General features: G+C 39.3%; 1 long non-coding RNA gene across 1 annotated transcript; it reads left to right on the top strand.

Annotated features, from left to right (window-relative positions):
* The first annotated feature begins 517 nt into the window (after positions 1-517).
* Positions 518-11,158, top strand: LOC310908729. The gene is made up of 3 exons (XR_014589946.1): positions 518-1,170; positions 4,401-4,462; positions 10,988-11,158. It is a non-coding gene; the product is annotated as an uncharacterized lncRNA (long non-coding RNA).
* Positions 11,159-15,542: the final 4,384 nt, after the last annotated feature.

Raw genomic sequence — 15,542 nt, 5'->3', positions numbered from 1 at the left:
GGGAACTCTCAGGCATTGGATCTAGGGTTTCATAAATCCCTTAACTCAGTGGACTCTCTGCAGTGAATGGGACCACAAGAACATGAAGTTTTATTGAGATATTTCTTGTCCTCCAGGCTGGAGAGGGCAGGTGAGACATCCTGTGTTTGTACCCAAATTTGCTATGCAAACCATACGCTCTTTTCCCACAAAGTAATTCCTTTCACTACAGTCCAGCAATTTACATTTCAGCATCACTGAGCATCCCGTGTCCCATTTCATGGCATTGCTTTGTTGAAGAGTATTAACTCTGCAATATCAGAGATGCAATTAATTAATTAATTAGTGCAATAATGATAACCATCACATATTGCCTGATTATTTGTCTTCTCAAAGAAGCTGTGGTTGGAATAAGTAGATCTGCATTTTATGAAGTTTGCAGAAGTTTATTTTTAAATGGCAGGGCACTTCAGAGCTCTAATTTGCATTACTCTGCTTTCCTGTGATCAGGACTTCGAGGAGCAGCAAAGCAACCTTTGAAAGCTGATTCACCTGGACAGCTGGCAATAAAAAGCTGTGTGTCAGTAAGGATTATAGACCTGATAAGAGTGTGTGACTTGAACTACACACAAAAATGAAATGAACTCGGGTTCCTACTAATCATGACGTGCAAGGTCAATGCAAACCACCGAAATATTGGATTGCAAATACACTCTTGGCAGTGAAAGTCCCAACTCAGTACAGCTTGATCATTATAGGGAAGCATAGAGCTGTGCAATAAAACCAGCACTGTGTTTGAAATTAACTTCTTAAGAAAGAGTTATAAAACTTGAAAGAAGGTTAAATGTGATTTTTTTTTTTTTTGTTAACATTTTTTTCTTAGTGTTCTGTAATTCTCATTCCTGTGCCTTTTTAACTGTGCACTTCGCCTCAGGAAGGGTCACAGCTGAGGAAGGGAGTCCAGCTGAAGCCCAAAAGATCAATGAAAAGGATGGAGAGGCAATCCCCTTTTCTTTTGTGTGTGTGTGTGTGTATTGGTGTCTTTTTTCAATACAGGTGAGAATGTGAAAGCAATAAAGACTGAGAAGATAAAAAGCTGGGATTTGAGAGAAAAAAGCTACTTCCCATAAGGACATTAAACCCATGAATGTACTGTCAGTGAAACTGCTGGAAGCAAAGAATGAAGTAGAAGTAAGTTAAAAAATATCCTTTTTTTTTTTTTTATCTTTTTGGTGAAGCTGCAGGATGATAAAAGCAGGACAGTGGACTTAAAATTGGAAAAAGAACATAAAAGCAAGCCAGGGGTTACATCCTGTCTGTAAATTTCATGTGTTCTTATAGCCATTTTTAATGGTTTTAACTCCAGTAAAACAATGGTCCAAAGGTCTGAAGATTTTTCCACATTAGTGGAAACTTCACTGAAGTTAAAAGAGCTTTGGTACGAATTCTTCCTGAATGACTAATCATATTTGATCATTTCATTAGGGAGCAAAAACGGTAAGTCTGTTTGTTCTCTCATCTACAGAAGATTGAGGCCTTATCATGCTTTAGTGGACAACCTAAAACTGATTTATGATCTTAGTTATCTGAATGAAAGGCACTGGCATTGCTGCTGTTCTTCTAGTTCCTGGATGATTGCTGCTTTCCTACTGGCTGCCAAAAATGGAAAACTTGATTAGTAGTGACTGTATAGATAGCTGAAGAAATTACAACTGAAAAAAGAAGTGACAGGGCTAGCCAGGCTTGGGACACTTGTCAGCAGAGCTCCATTGACTGAGGAGTCAAATGGGCCAAGGTGGAATTTGTTCTTTTTTTACCCCACAATGTTACATGTTGAAAGGACATTAAAAAAGGAAGTAAAGCAGAGGAAAACCAAATAAACTTAATTCTCAGCACTCTTTAGGCACAGTTGCAGTGATCCTTGTGCACTAGTGTTAGCTGGTTTGCATGTGGCTGGGGGCACTTTACCTCTCCCATTTGGTCTTTAAGAGTGAGACTTTGAGTTGACTTCTCCAAGAGGTGGACTCCCAGCTCCAGGAAGGAGGCTTGATGTTCTCCCAGCTTAAAGGTTAAGGCTCTAATCCATCCCCTGGAGCTAAAAACAAGGTGGTGCTAAACCTTTCCCACTCCTTACAGAACACAATTGTTGTCAGCATATTTTGAAATGAATAAAGGTTACAGATAAAAGCTTCCATTCACACATCTTCCCTATTGGCTTAGTTGCTGACCTTGTTCTGATTTCAAGATCACAAAGGTTCTGTAAAATCATCTTATTTGTCATGACACTACTGCTATTCACAGCTTGGGGAAGCACCATCCTCCTCCTCCTCCTCTTTGGCAGGGTTATAGAATTACTGGACTAGAACTCACTGTCAATGCTTCATCAAGATCCATCCAGGGTGCTAAAAGTGCTACCAAAAAAGGGCAAACATTGCATGAATATGTGCATACACAAATGTCCCCCTTAAGTTCCCTATGTCTGTTAGTTATACTGAAAACCACATTTATGAGGTCAATTGAAATAAATTACAGAACAAATTTCTTTCTTCTCACATCATCACACTGTTTTTCTGAGCACCTCTGGACTAGATCTATATGTAAGAGCTTTTCTTTCTTGATCATCTATTCAGGTTTGCTCTCTGTTATGCCACAGCATAAAGGATGCCAAGAAAGTTCTTGATTCACTTAACTGAATCAAAATCAAGTGTGGTTTGGCCACGTTCATTTTAGGGCTCCATTATCATAATCTGCCTGGCCTTTTTACTTAGCTCAATTGCTCTGTGGTTTGAGTGGTGAGGAAAGAGTCCTGGTGTGTTTGTACCATCCAACTTTTCAACACCATCCTCTACATTTCTCATAAGAGCACACTTGGAAAGAAAAATCCTTTTTTTGCCACGTGCATAGATTTTAAGCAATTTTTTCCAAGAGCAGGCATTTTAATAGAGCAGGAGTTGAAGTTTTTTTATCTTCTTGAAGAACTGATTGCAGCTTCAGAGTATAGTTATATCAAATATTTAATGTAACCCCATACAGCTGTTAGTTGTTTATACAAGAAGACAGAACTATGTAGTTTAAGTCAAAATGTGCAAAGCTGAGCCAAAATATGTCCATAGCTTGCAACTCTAAAGCTTCTTGTCCCAAGGCTATCTTCAAGCAAAAGCCATAAAGTTCAATCCTATAATTTTTACTGATTATATAGCTCATGCATTTTCTAGCCTGATAATTACTGAATTCAATGTGCTTACCAAGTTCCTATGGCTACATCATCCACAGGTAACATTAGCAGATTTTTAATTAGCTGGGCTGCAATTTTAAGGACATTTTCTATCCTGTAGAATAAAACTTGTGAGCTAACCCTATTAGTCAGACAGTTAAGTCATTGGTGTGAGTGGGATTTCAAATCTATCTCTGAGCCCAAACTCCTGTGCCTGGGAAGGAAAGTGAAATCCACAGTAAGATTTCAAAGAAGTATCAAAGCTCCTGGGTTCTCAGGCCTGACCTGCTCATTGAGAAGGCAGTACCAGGAGACAGGAACCTACCACACAGTTTAATTAGTAGCTCAGCAGTCCCCAAATTCCACAGCTTTGTGTATCAAACCCAAAATTAGGGTTTGATAGACTTGCTCCTAACAAGCCCAAACTTTTGTTGCAAACTTTCTCCATGCGCCCATCCTGCCTTTTGATAGATTTATTAGAAGGTGGAGTGTAATTCCAAACACAAAAAGAGGGTTAAAGTTTTGGAAAATAGGTTGAGTTCTAATCTACAGTTCTGACAAAGAAAAATCAGATCTCAATTTCTCTTGGATTTTAGTAGGGGGCTTTGCTAGTGAACACACTGACACAGAAACTGCCATGAGACTCCGTATAAAATTGCCTTTCTGGCATAATTCACCACATTTTTTTTAAAGAAGTGTTTTAAATACTCTGAGGTTTAGTCAAAGTAATGGAAAAATTGAATATATGTATCCTTATTGGTCCAAGAACAAGAAATTTCAGTCTAAGACAGTACAGATTACATGATATCTTTTATTGAAACAAGAATATTAATCTAATCTTTATTTGGTAATACATCCAGGAGCAGAAATTCTGGTCCTTCAAGCTTGAACTTTATAATATATTTTTGTTCCAATAAGAAGTATCACACTATCTACCTTGTCTGCTTAAATGCATGCTTTAAATGATGGATTAGTGGCTATTTTTGATGCATTTTTACTGTGTTATTATCTTGAGTCTCACTTAACTTACGCAACTGTTTTCAAAGTTATAAACCTGTACTCTTTCTATGCCAAGCTCAATCATGATCTCTTTTTTCTCTATGCTTTAGTCATACTTTCAAAAGAAATATAGTTTACACAGTCCCCAGAGTGTTGTATTGATGTATCCTTGATTTATTTTATTATATTTTCCTCTTTTTTTGGTCAGCAAGGGAAAACACTATCAAGAGAAGAGGACAGCGTTTACTGAATTTTCTGCAGAAAGACCAGGTAAAAATAACCTAGAGCCCCCATAAAATGATTATTTCTGGAAGTGTGATATCTGTGGAGACACTACAATCATTTCAGTGTAAAGATTGTGTTAGCAACCACTGCCACTGTCAAACACTTCATTATTGATAACATTTGTGGACCCCAGTCCTTTAACTGCTTAAACTTTTGATTGTTTGCGTCACTGGTTAGTTGGATCTGAAGAGATATATGCCTATAAATCTATCCCAAGTAACTCATTGTGATTGTACTTGATCTACAGGCCTGGTCCACATCAAATAGCAACTTAGGGCCTGAGAAAACCAGAGATGTAGAACAGGAGGAACTGTGGCAGAAGGGAATCTTTGCCCAGTTCCCTGATCCTTTTATATGGTAGTATTTATTCCAAGGGCCCTTGAAGGGCACTTAGATGCTTAACTGCAGTCCAGACCTTTAATCCCCACTGAAGTAAGAGTATTGCCTACTGTCGCAGAAATGTATTAAAAATAGCAGGTTTTCTCCCTGAAGACCTAGCTGGGAAATGTTAGATGTGTAGGTCAACACATATTTTGCCATTTGATAGGGAAATGAAAAGTTTAATAGAGAACTTTTCCACCTGCACCAGTTTAGGTACAGAGAGGATTTGAACTAAGGATACAAACCAGTTCCCTGTTGCATTAGCAAGGAAACCCTAAGCAGAACTACCTTGGTAGTTTTTCCCAAGGCTTCACTGGGGGAGTATTTTGGAACTGCTGCCAGGCATCCCTTGAAGCACTAAGGGATGGGGGCTGTCCAAGGGATGTGCTGCAGCAGAGCATCTCCCCTGCCAAGCTTGACCACTTTGTGGGCTGTGGCAGCTGGCTCTGGGCCTTCTGGGAAAATGAAGCTTGCAATGAGCTTTCGTCACTTCACAACCACAAAAGACATAACCCTGCTGAGGGAATGGCAGCAGGCTGCAAGCTTCACTGGGGCCTTTAGAAGGTGCTTTGTTTTTTCATTGGAAGTTTTCAGAAATCTGACATCTCCTCTGGAAAATGCTGACAGGTTTCAAGAGCTGGTTTCCTGATAAAGAAGTAAAAAATTACAGTTTTAATAGAGTATATACTGTGTTGACTAGGCTACTGATAGGTGGTTAGACAAGGACAATATGCAGACAGAATTCCTCCCTTTCCCCACTTTTCCCCAAATTTCAGTTATAATAGTAGCCCACTCTCTGGAACAACAACTTCTCCAAGAGCCTTGTATGTCTGCACAATGCACTCCTTTGCTTTCTGATAATGGACTCCTGAAGTATTTATTTAAAAAAATGTTTAAAAAGGTTTAAAAGGTTTTAAAAATTCTTGAATAGTAAGAGATGTGTACATCTATAATGGTACTTTCTGATAAATTCTGAAGTAGAAATTCATCTTTGACACCTTCAGGAGGTGCTTTGACTTTGTCATGGAGTAAGCTCTGTAGATTATCTGTACATATCCTGTGCATGAGCCAGTGCTAGGAAGCAAAGAACCACTGAAACTGTCAGGGGTACAGGAAGGCAGCAGCAAAGATGAAACTACAGGGAAAAAAAATTAGGAACAATCCTAAAGTTGCCATGTATGCCACAGATCTGGTAAGCACTGTGTGAGAGCTTGAACTGGAGCTTGGACAAACCCAAAATGAATCAGAGAGCTACGGCTTGAGAGTAATGTCAGTGATCAGCTACAGAATTCCTGTTCAGCTGTCAAATGCTCCTGGTGGAGGAGTGGGAGCTTAACAGCTGAGCAAGAAGCCAAGCCTGGGAGGTGTAAGGAAAAACAGCATCTGCCACAGAATTGCTGCTTTTGTGGTTTTCATCCGTACTGCTCACTTTTGGGCTTTAGATGAGGAACCTTTTGGGGCCCCCCTACATCTGTGGGAAAGTGAGTAGGCCCTGCAGCTGGACTTCTGTTTGGCAGCCTGAATGTGCTCACCTTCTTCTGTGACACTGAGGAAGGGAGTCTTGTAAAAGAAGCTACTTCCACCCACATTTATTCTGGCTTCTTTCAGTTATCCATTCCTAGATAAATTCTCTCAAACCTGGAGCCAAAAGTGTAAGGTGCTGGTCAATTTTTGTAAAGCTGTCTGAATGACTCACCTCATTTCTCAGATTACTGATGAAACAGGAGGAAAATAAAAAAAAGATCAAGTAGGATTGAAAGCTCTTGGCAAGCCTGAACTGTCATTTTGTAGGCACAATTACTTCTGGCCAAGGTGAGTCTGTGAAACATGAGGCTGAACTCATGCTGAAGTGTCTTGGGTTGGATTAGAGGGATTGAGGTTGATGAAAAAGTTCTGCCTGTAGACAGGAACGAAAAACCTGGCCTCAAGCTCCCCTTTTCCTCACTGCAGCAGTTCTTTCCTGTGACAGGAGGTCACTAATATGTCAATTTGCTGGAAAGCAAAACAAAAGGCAAAAGGCTACTCTACTCTGCCCAGTGAGTGTGCAAAATTTTGTAGTAATCAAGGACAGATAAACGGAGCTCACCCATCAGAGTTTGTAGGTTGTTGATACAATGAATTGTCCTAACAGAGGTCCCAAAGCAGTCAATTCTTCAGTCACAGTGCTGAGAACTCTGACAGAAAGCTGGCTAGGGGAATTGGGAATATGGTACAAAATGGTGGAACCTAGGATTGTTCAAAAGAAGTGTAGATGTGGCACCTGGGAACAAGGTTTTATGGTGATTTCAAAGATCCTGGAGGTCTCTTCCAACCCAAATGATTCTTAAGATTCTCTGATTCTATGATACAGATCAGTGGTTCACATCCAGCCAAGTTCTTTTGGAGCTAGACTCTTAATTTTCTCATGAGGGCTCTGGATCTTTGTGAAGGAGGTTTGCTAACGTTCTTTTGTGGTAAATATGACCAGGTATCAACAATACCATAATAAGCAGCATCTCCTACAAAGAAGGCAATGAGAAAATAGACTAATTAAAGTTCTTAATTAAAGCCTCTTCAACAACAGCATTGAACAGAATTCAGTCACTTATCTCTTAAACAGATCCTTCTAGGCCTCAATTGTAATACAGTGATGATCTAGGACAGGAAAATTCTGTCCCTGGGTATTTTTCATTTCTTACAAGTGAACAAATGAATGATCTTTAGCAACACCACATATTAAGCTGGCACCTTTCTCAGGCATCAGAATCCACTTAGTAAATCTGGGGGGAAAATTTAGGTTTGGCACTTGGTAAATTTATATGCAAAGAAATTATAAAGGGGGCATCCTCCCAGCTGGATTTTTCCAGACTCTCATCAGGTTTTGTTGCTTTGTTTATTGAACATTTCAATACATTTTCATTTTGTCTCCATAAATCCATTGTAGGGATTGCAAGCAATTATGAGCATGGTGGGGTGGTTTTGGCAGAGGTTAGGTTCAAAACGGGGAAATATTGTTCATTTTGTTTGTCTGCATTATGTTATAATATATCAGAGTACTTTGTTCCCCTTTTCTAGCAAGGTTTGTCATGTGAAGAGGCACTAGTTTAAATTCCCTTCAGCAAGGGATGATTGAGATCTTAGCTTCAGCACCCACAATTCCACACTCACATACATGCCTTTAGAGTTTCCTACATCAGTGTGTGTGTCTTGACAGATATGTTCTCCTTTTCTCCACAACAGTCAGCTAAGAGAACACTCCAATAATTCAGACTAAAAAAGGAATGATGATAGAAGAATAGATGAGAAGAGACAAGAGATTTTCTCTCACGCCACAACCAAGAAAGAGAAGATTGGCTCTTATTTTCATTCAAATCCTTTAAATTCAGCAGGTCAATTGTTTAAAACAATTTCAGGGAAAAAAATTGTGTTAATTTTGCCCACACATTCTATCAGATTCAGCACAAGGGCTTGGTCTCTGTCTGCTCAGAAGGTGTAGCTCAGCAACAGTGATATTAGAATGTCTCCTGGGCAGGAGTGGAAGAAGAACCTGAATGAGTGTCTTGGGTGAGGCAGTGTGAAAGAGGAAAGTGGATGTGTTCAAGTGGAAGGAATGATGAAAGGCTTGCATTGCCCAGCTAGAGGGTCATTTGGGGCCATTTTTTTCTGGGCATTTTGAAAGAAAAGACCGTGGTTGAGAGAATTTAAAATCTGCTTTGAGGGTGTACTGTAAAAGAAGTTTGGTTTTGGAACCAAAGCTAAACTTTAGGAATCCAGAATTAAAGGAATAGAAGTGGAGTGCAGGGAGAAGTTAGAGAAATGTTCAGCCCTTGTCCTATGGTCAGACTGACTTTATCAAGACCTTGTTTTCACCACAACTACTAATAATTTGAGTCCTGTATACAACTATTTCTTGATATGTGCATGCTTTGGAACAGAAAAGCATTTGGTTAACTGCTATTAGCTAATAATTTTTCCTATGTATGACCTGGTTCTTTTTTTTTTTTTTTTTTTTTTCTGTATTAGTTACAAATCTCCTCTAAAAATTTTAAGTACGAAACCCCAATAGAGATCATAGTAAGCATTCCACTGTGTCATCAGCTCTTACAGCACCAAAACCCCCTAAGAAATAGAGGCAGTAAAGAAAGGGAACAGAATAATAATTTTCTTATGATTGACCTGCAGGACCACAAGAAAATCCTTTAACCTTTCTTGGTGCAGTGACAAGACAACTTTAATACTTCTACTGAGTTTCATTTGGCTTAATAAATTCCTATAAAGTGCTTTGATCAGTTTATTTAAATACAATGAAACTGACTGAAGCAACGCCTGCCCTTGATGCTGTATTTTCTAGTGCTGAGATGAATGCTGATAGAACAAAAAAAAAAGAGGGATACAGGAGAAACCTGGAAAAATGTTTTACACATTCCCCGTATGTTTTATCTTCCTTATTTTTCCCCAAGGAAAGAAAAGCAAAGTGTAATGGCAGAAACTAGGATATTTAGCCAATTTTTTACAGAGGAGAAAAGCAAAATTCCTTACTGAAAAGTAGGACAATTCTACCAAAAGTAGGGCAGCTTACTGCACGTTAAGTACCTTTGGATTATGTGCATTTTATCACAGTGCTTACTTTGCACACACAAGTAGTTCAGAGCGGGACTCCCCACATGAGTTCACTGAGGAAGATTTATCTCACCAGATAAAACTACAGCACCACATCAAACAGGGTCAGAACACACCCGCCAAGAAAATAATCTGGAGAACAGCTATAGCTGGCTGAGCTCATGTGAAAAAATGAAAATGTCACTGGTACTTAGGCTAGAGATCGAATCAGATGGGAAGAATGGAGGTGATCCATGATGCTGAAGCAGGTTACAGAGATGAAAATTCTTGACCTGAGCAGATAAATTTGTGCTTAGAGTAACTGCACAACCTGTGAAGTTTTTGTACCTTTAAGGGTGAGATCATTTCAACATTGGCAAAGGGTGCAAAAGGCAATACAATGGAGATTTTTTTTTTAACAGATTGTTTTCATAAAGAGATAATGGACAAATGACATTTTGGGGTTCAGGTGGCACTTTGAAGACAGTACTTCCAGGAACCTTTGCCCAGATGCAAGTATGTCATTTGTGGACTGATTATTTACATTCCATAAGAATAGGGTGTGGCAGTTGTTGGGCTGTGTCCTCTCAAAGGCTGCAAGAACACAGCCCAGGTAAAACATTCCTGGCTAGACCTGGAAACGAGCCCTTCTCCAGAAGACAACCTAGAGCTTGGAGTCAGGTTTCTTAGATTCCTACACTGCACATGAAGAGCTAGTAGGATATCCTGAGGCTTGAAGCAGAGATAGAAACCCAGCATGATCTGAAGACTGCTTTTCTGACACAACTTCTCAAACGTTTCAACCTGTTCCATTTGAAGATTAGCTTACACAGACACATCTGTGATTTTATTTTGTAGGAGCTATGCTGAAATATGATCTGACAGTATGTGGGAGAGTGAAGGTGAGAGTGTATTAGGATACAGAAACTTGGTATTACTGCAGTGCAATACTCCTTTCCTTCAAGATGAATAGGAGTATTTGCAAGCAGGGCTTGCTTGGCCTGTCTGTCTGAACCAGTGACCTTCCAGTTCTGTTTGTGTACACTCAAAGTGATGCTTCTACTGGCAAGAAGGAAGGGCCAGTGCTCCTTTACAAGGTTATCTACAGATATAATTTTAAAGGTGAGATTTTCCCCCATCTGTGTCAGAAACAAATGTCAGCACCCAAGGCACAGAAACCATTTTTTCCCTTGGTTTTAAATTTGAAATACTTCATAAAATGAGTTAATAAAGGCAGTGGCTGTGAAGAGATGTCTCAGAGTATGGAGGTGGAAGTCAGTTAGATCTGAAAACATAATTTACATTTGAGAAGTGATGCAGCCAGAAATTAGATTTCCCTTAGAGTCTCTAAGAAATTGAAAAGAAGTGTGGGTGTTCTCTCTCAAATAAATCTGTGTCTGACCCACAAAGTGTCTAGTTGGGATTTAAGTAAAATAGGCAGACCTTCAAACATCAGAACTCCCACATTCCTAAGCTATGGAAGGATTTGCTGTGGGGAGTGCCAATGTGCAGCTGAAAAACAAAAACTGTAAACTTTAATATCTCTTCAAGGCATGAAGACTGACCCCGGGCTCTCCATTGACAGAGAGAGATGAGTAAGATGACTCAAGGACTGAAAATACCCATCTACAGCTATCTCCAGTGACACTGAAATAGGAAATGACACCTCTTGACAATCTCCTGTGCACCGAGTGAAAACATCTTTGCCCAAGATGCAGGAAAATGGGGAGACTGCATTTGAAATACTGAGACTTCAGAGAGAAGCTAAATCAGATTCATGACTTTCAGTTACTGTGTTCAAACTACACCCAACTAATGAGACAAAAAATGACACAAAAGATAACTAAAGTTTGTATTAATGACAACTTATTGGCAAAGTACATCTAATACCTCAACTGGAGGGATGGCCAAGAGCCCTTACCAGGACAAAAAAAGTGCTTAGGGGATAGACGGATGACCTAAAGTATTAGTCCAGAGCCTTATGGGCTGCCCCACTGTAAAAAAAGAGCCAGTTTTTTGCTGACTTTTTGCGTTGAAAGTAGAAGGAGAAAAAGGTTGGGTGCCTTTTGACAACAGTATGGTAACATTCATGTTGTCCCTTCCAAACCAAGGGTCACTGAGAGCTGTGAATTATGACAAGTGTCTCAGGCCAGAGAGACTACTGTCTACATGTTTGTATTTCCTAGGGTTTACAGGGAAATACATGACCCCTCTCCACTGGCTTCAATTAAATTGGGAAGCAGCATTATATTTTTTCTCTTTGTTTTGTTTTGTTTTTTTTTTTTTTCATTTATGTCTGTGTGCTTCGTTTTTCAGTCCTTAATATTGCATTATTCTATACAGCTGCAATGCTAATGCATAAAAAGATACTACTTAAAAAACAGGCCCAATGTTTTGTAATAAGGAAATGAATGGCCCTCTAGAACTCCTGGATGAATAAATCAAATATTTTACCTTGACAAAACAATTGAGGGAGATTAAGGAAGTGATTTTTGTTTGTTTGTTTTTGTTTTGATTTTGAATGGATTTTTGTTGGGTTTTTTGGTTTGTTGTTGTTGTTGTTTTTTGGTTTATTTGGGTTTTTCGGGGGTTGGTGGTTTTTTTGTGGTTGGTTGGTTGGTTGGTTGGTTTGTTGTTGTTGTTTTGGTTTTTTTGGGTTTTGTTATGTAAACTGTCTTCTAAAAAGGCGAAGTTACAAATTTGCACACATTTCAAAGGATACATGGGAGAATTGCAGTCTCTCCAGAAAACAGGGAAATACTGGTTATCTGTCAGGACTAATCTTCTTCTTTTGAGAAAAGCATGATCAAGATTAATTCTTTATTCTTTTTCCTAACAGCCTTGTCTATTTATCTGATTGGAAGGCTGCAAGGATGTTATTCCATGCAAGGGAGAAGACTTCTTGGTCCAAATATTTAAAGTCACAAGAAAAGTCAATGTTAGCTTAAATGTAATGCATCTTTCTTCTGGTCCAAATACTGTGACTTCTGAGCTGCTGGAGCAGCTTCGTGAGGATGAGGATTCCAGCAACTCCAGGAACAAGTTTGTGATCCTTAAAGTGCTGTGATGACACTGAAAATACTTCCCCAGGACTAAATCATTAAAGAAAAAATTGCTGGAGTTTCTTATGTAGATGTATTTTTTTAAAAAATTTACAATTAGTTCTTAAAAATTGTTTTGATTCTGCAGCCTCTCATTAGAATATAACTAAAATTGAAAAAAAAAAAATGGTTACATTATATAATAATTATCTGCAAGTGAAAAATTATCACTATGCTATTTTGTCTTCTTTAAATTAAGTTTTTCTAACCCTTATATTGTTACTTTAAAGTTGATTTCTATTCACAGTACCTCTCTTGTGCAATAAGTAACTTCCACTTCTTGTGATTTTGCAAACATGAATGCATTAATTGTGTCCTGATTAGATACTGGAGGGTCTAGCCACAACTATTTAGTAAGGCAGAATAAATGACTCAATTTCTATATCTGTGCAACTTCATCAGTGCTAAGTAGTTTTACAAATGCATTGAAATCATCTCTGATTTGAGTCAAGGTTACATAAATTACAGCTTATTTTAAAATAAGCAGTGTTACTTCTGGCCAGCCCAAATCTCCCAATCCACAAAGACATAAACTATCATACATACAATATCTCTTCTGATGAGCATGATATAAATTATTACTAAACATATTCTCCTCTGAGTGATTCTTGCCTAACTAAATTTACTGCAGTGAGCAGATATTCAGTTTTAAGTGAAGTTAATGGTGTGAGGAAATTAAAGAAACATGGACCACAGCTCTGGTGAAGATTTAGGCTACAGTTATTAAAATAGTCAGAAGTAGGTAAGTTTCTACAAGCTGAAGTGGCAGCTAAGTGTAAATAAATAAATACTTTAGACTAGACACTACAGACTTCAAATCAGACAACATCCCATAATGACTCTGTCTGTTTTGACCTTTGTATGATGAGGATTTTCAGGGAAAGGAAGGTAGTTCATAATGTATTTGCTGAGTAAAGATATTCCAGCATCATTTCAGCAGTCCCAGTATCTGTTTAGACTCTTTTAACTGGACAGCTGAGCCATGTTTTCACTAATTGTGATGACCATCACTGGAGCTGTCTCCCCCAGCTGAGAAGTTACTGAGGCACTGAAGGGGCACAGTCATTTCTCTGTAACCTCTGGAAATCTTTATCTCAGTAAGTGCTCCCCACTCTTTCATGAGCATCCATTAACCTTGTAGTTCTCTCCATCCATGTTTTTAGTCTTAAAGGGGTTCTTTCCTCCAGTTCATGGGAGAGGTTTGCAAATTCCCCTCCCTGGAAGTGTTCAAGGCCAAGTTAGATGGGGTTCTGAGCAACCTGGTCTGGTGGAAGGTGTCCCTGGGCATGGCAGGGGACAGGAGCTGAATGAACCTTAAGGTCCCTTTCAACCCAGACCATTCTATGATTACAATATGTCTAAGAATAAAAAACACTGCCAAATATGAGAATTTCAAGCAGGTGCAAGGATGCTTTGCTTTTTCTCAGAATAAGGCAGAGGTTCCTAGTAGAGTGAGGAAAGCTCACTCTATACAGAATAAAAGTAGGATCTGTTGACAGGAACTGCAGTTTGAGTGCTATCAAACACACCTTTATTCCCTTTTCCTCCCAGTCTCTTTGCTTTCACATGACTGCTGTTCAGGATTTCACTTTCAAATAAATATTTGGCACTTCTATCCAAAAAGACAAACAAATACACGGAGAAAAATTTGCCTGAGTAAGCGAACACTCCTATTCAAAATTCTGTGGCTAGATGAACGGGTAAGTGACAACAGTGATGAATAAATAGTGCCTGGGCCTGCCAAAACCCAGCATTAGAAAGTATAAACAAAGCAGTACAGAAAACAGATGGATTCATTTTAAGTTTTATCCTTTTTCAGTCAAGAGATGCTAATGAGGCGACTTCACTTTGCACCGTGACCCTGGCACAGTGTGCACCAACACCAGCACAGAGGGGATGGACTGGAGCTGGGTCTGGGTGCCAGCACGAAGCTGCCTTCCCCACAGCCAAGTAATTATTACCAAAACTACAAAAAAATCCCAGTTTGGATCTCCCTGCTGAATAATGACTGAAGAGAACTGCAAGCACCAGCACAGCGATGTCACTCCAGTAATCAGGTATTTGTGAATATTTGGGCTGGGTTCATCACAGAAAGCAGAAACGGGGGGATTTGCTCGCTGGGGTTTGAGGGGGAGAGGACGAGGGTTGGTGCTGAGATGAACTGAAATCTGGTGAGGTTTTACAGGCATGGGAAGTGCTCCATCAGATGAGCCCCGTTGCCTGTTTACTTTGAGGGTGGCCAAAGCTCGGTGGGTATCGGAGGCAGGTGCAGTCTGTTCGGCAACTGGCACCAGTGCCAGATGGTAACTTCTTCCTGAGGAAATCAGCCTCTTGCCTGCTCCTCCTGGAGCCCAAGGAACAAAGATTGCTATGAAAAATGAAGCTCATGGGGGTTTCAGTTTCCAATTGGTTAAAACAAATTTTAAATATAACGAAGTTATGCTTGAAATGAAACCCTGAATTTGAAAATTATGTATACTTGGCAAGCTCTGATGCAAATAGCCAAAATATAATGTCTGGACAAAAAGCCAAGAAAAAACATGTCTTTGTCTGCACATGTGGATTTGGATACTGTTTCAAGAAGGAAATTATAAGAGAAATAACATCTCCCAGTGACAATTGCCTATTCTTAAAGTTCTCAGGGGAAATTTCTAGTGGCGGGTCTCAACTTTCCTGTGGTTTCATCTTCCCCAGAGTCTGCTGCTGCCTGCTGTTCCATGGATTCTCCTCCCTGTGCTGCACCTCTCTGTCTCTATCTCCTTCTTCCTTGTGTCTTTGACAGTATTTCCTTCTAGGAGAGTTGTTCTCCCGTTTTGCCTCACAGCTTTCTCCTTGCATCATTGCCTCAAACACAGATATATTTCTATTTAAAAAATCCCCATTATATAGTAGTGATGTATCCAACCCATGCTGCTAACAGATGAAATTACTTTTGCTAGAACTATCCAAAGTCACTTTTCACGCATATTTTCCTTCCAGGCATTGTAAAAAACTACTTCTGGTCT

This window comes from Zosterops lateralis (genome assembly GCF_965231275.1).
Source record: "Zosterops lateralis genome assembly, chromosome: 4".
NCBI lineage: Eukaryota > Metazoa > Chordata > Aves > Passeriformes > Zosteropidae > Zosterops > Zosterops lateralis.
The sequence above is the reverse complement of the archived record's forward strand: the minus strand, read 5'-3'. Positions and strand labels throughout refer to the sequence as shown.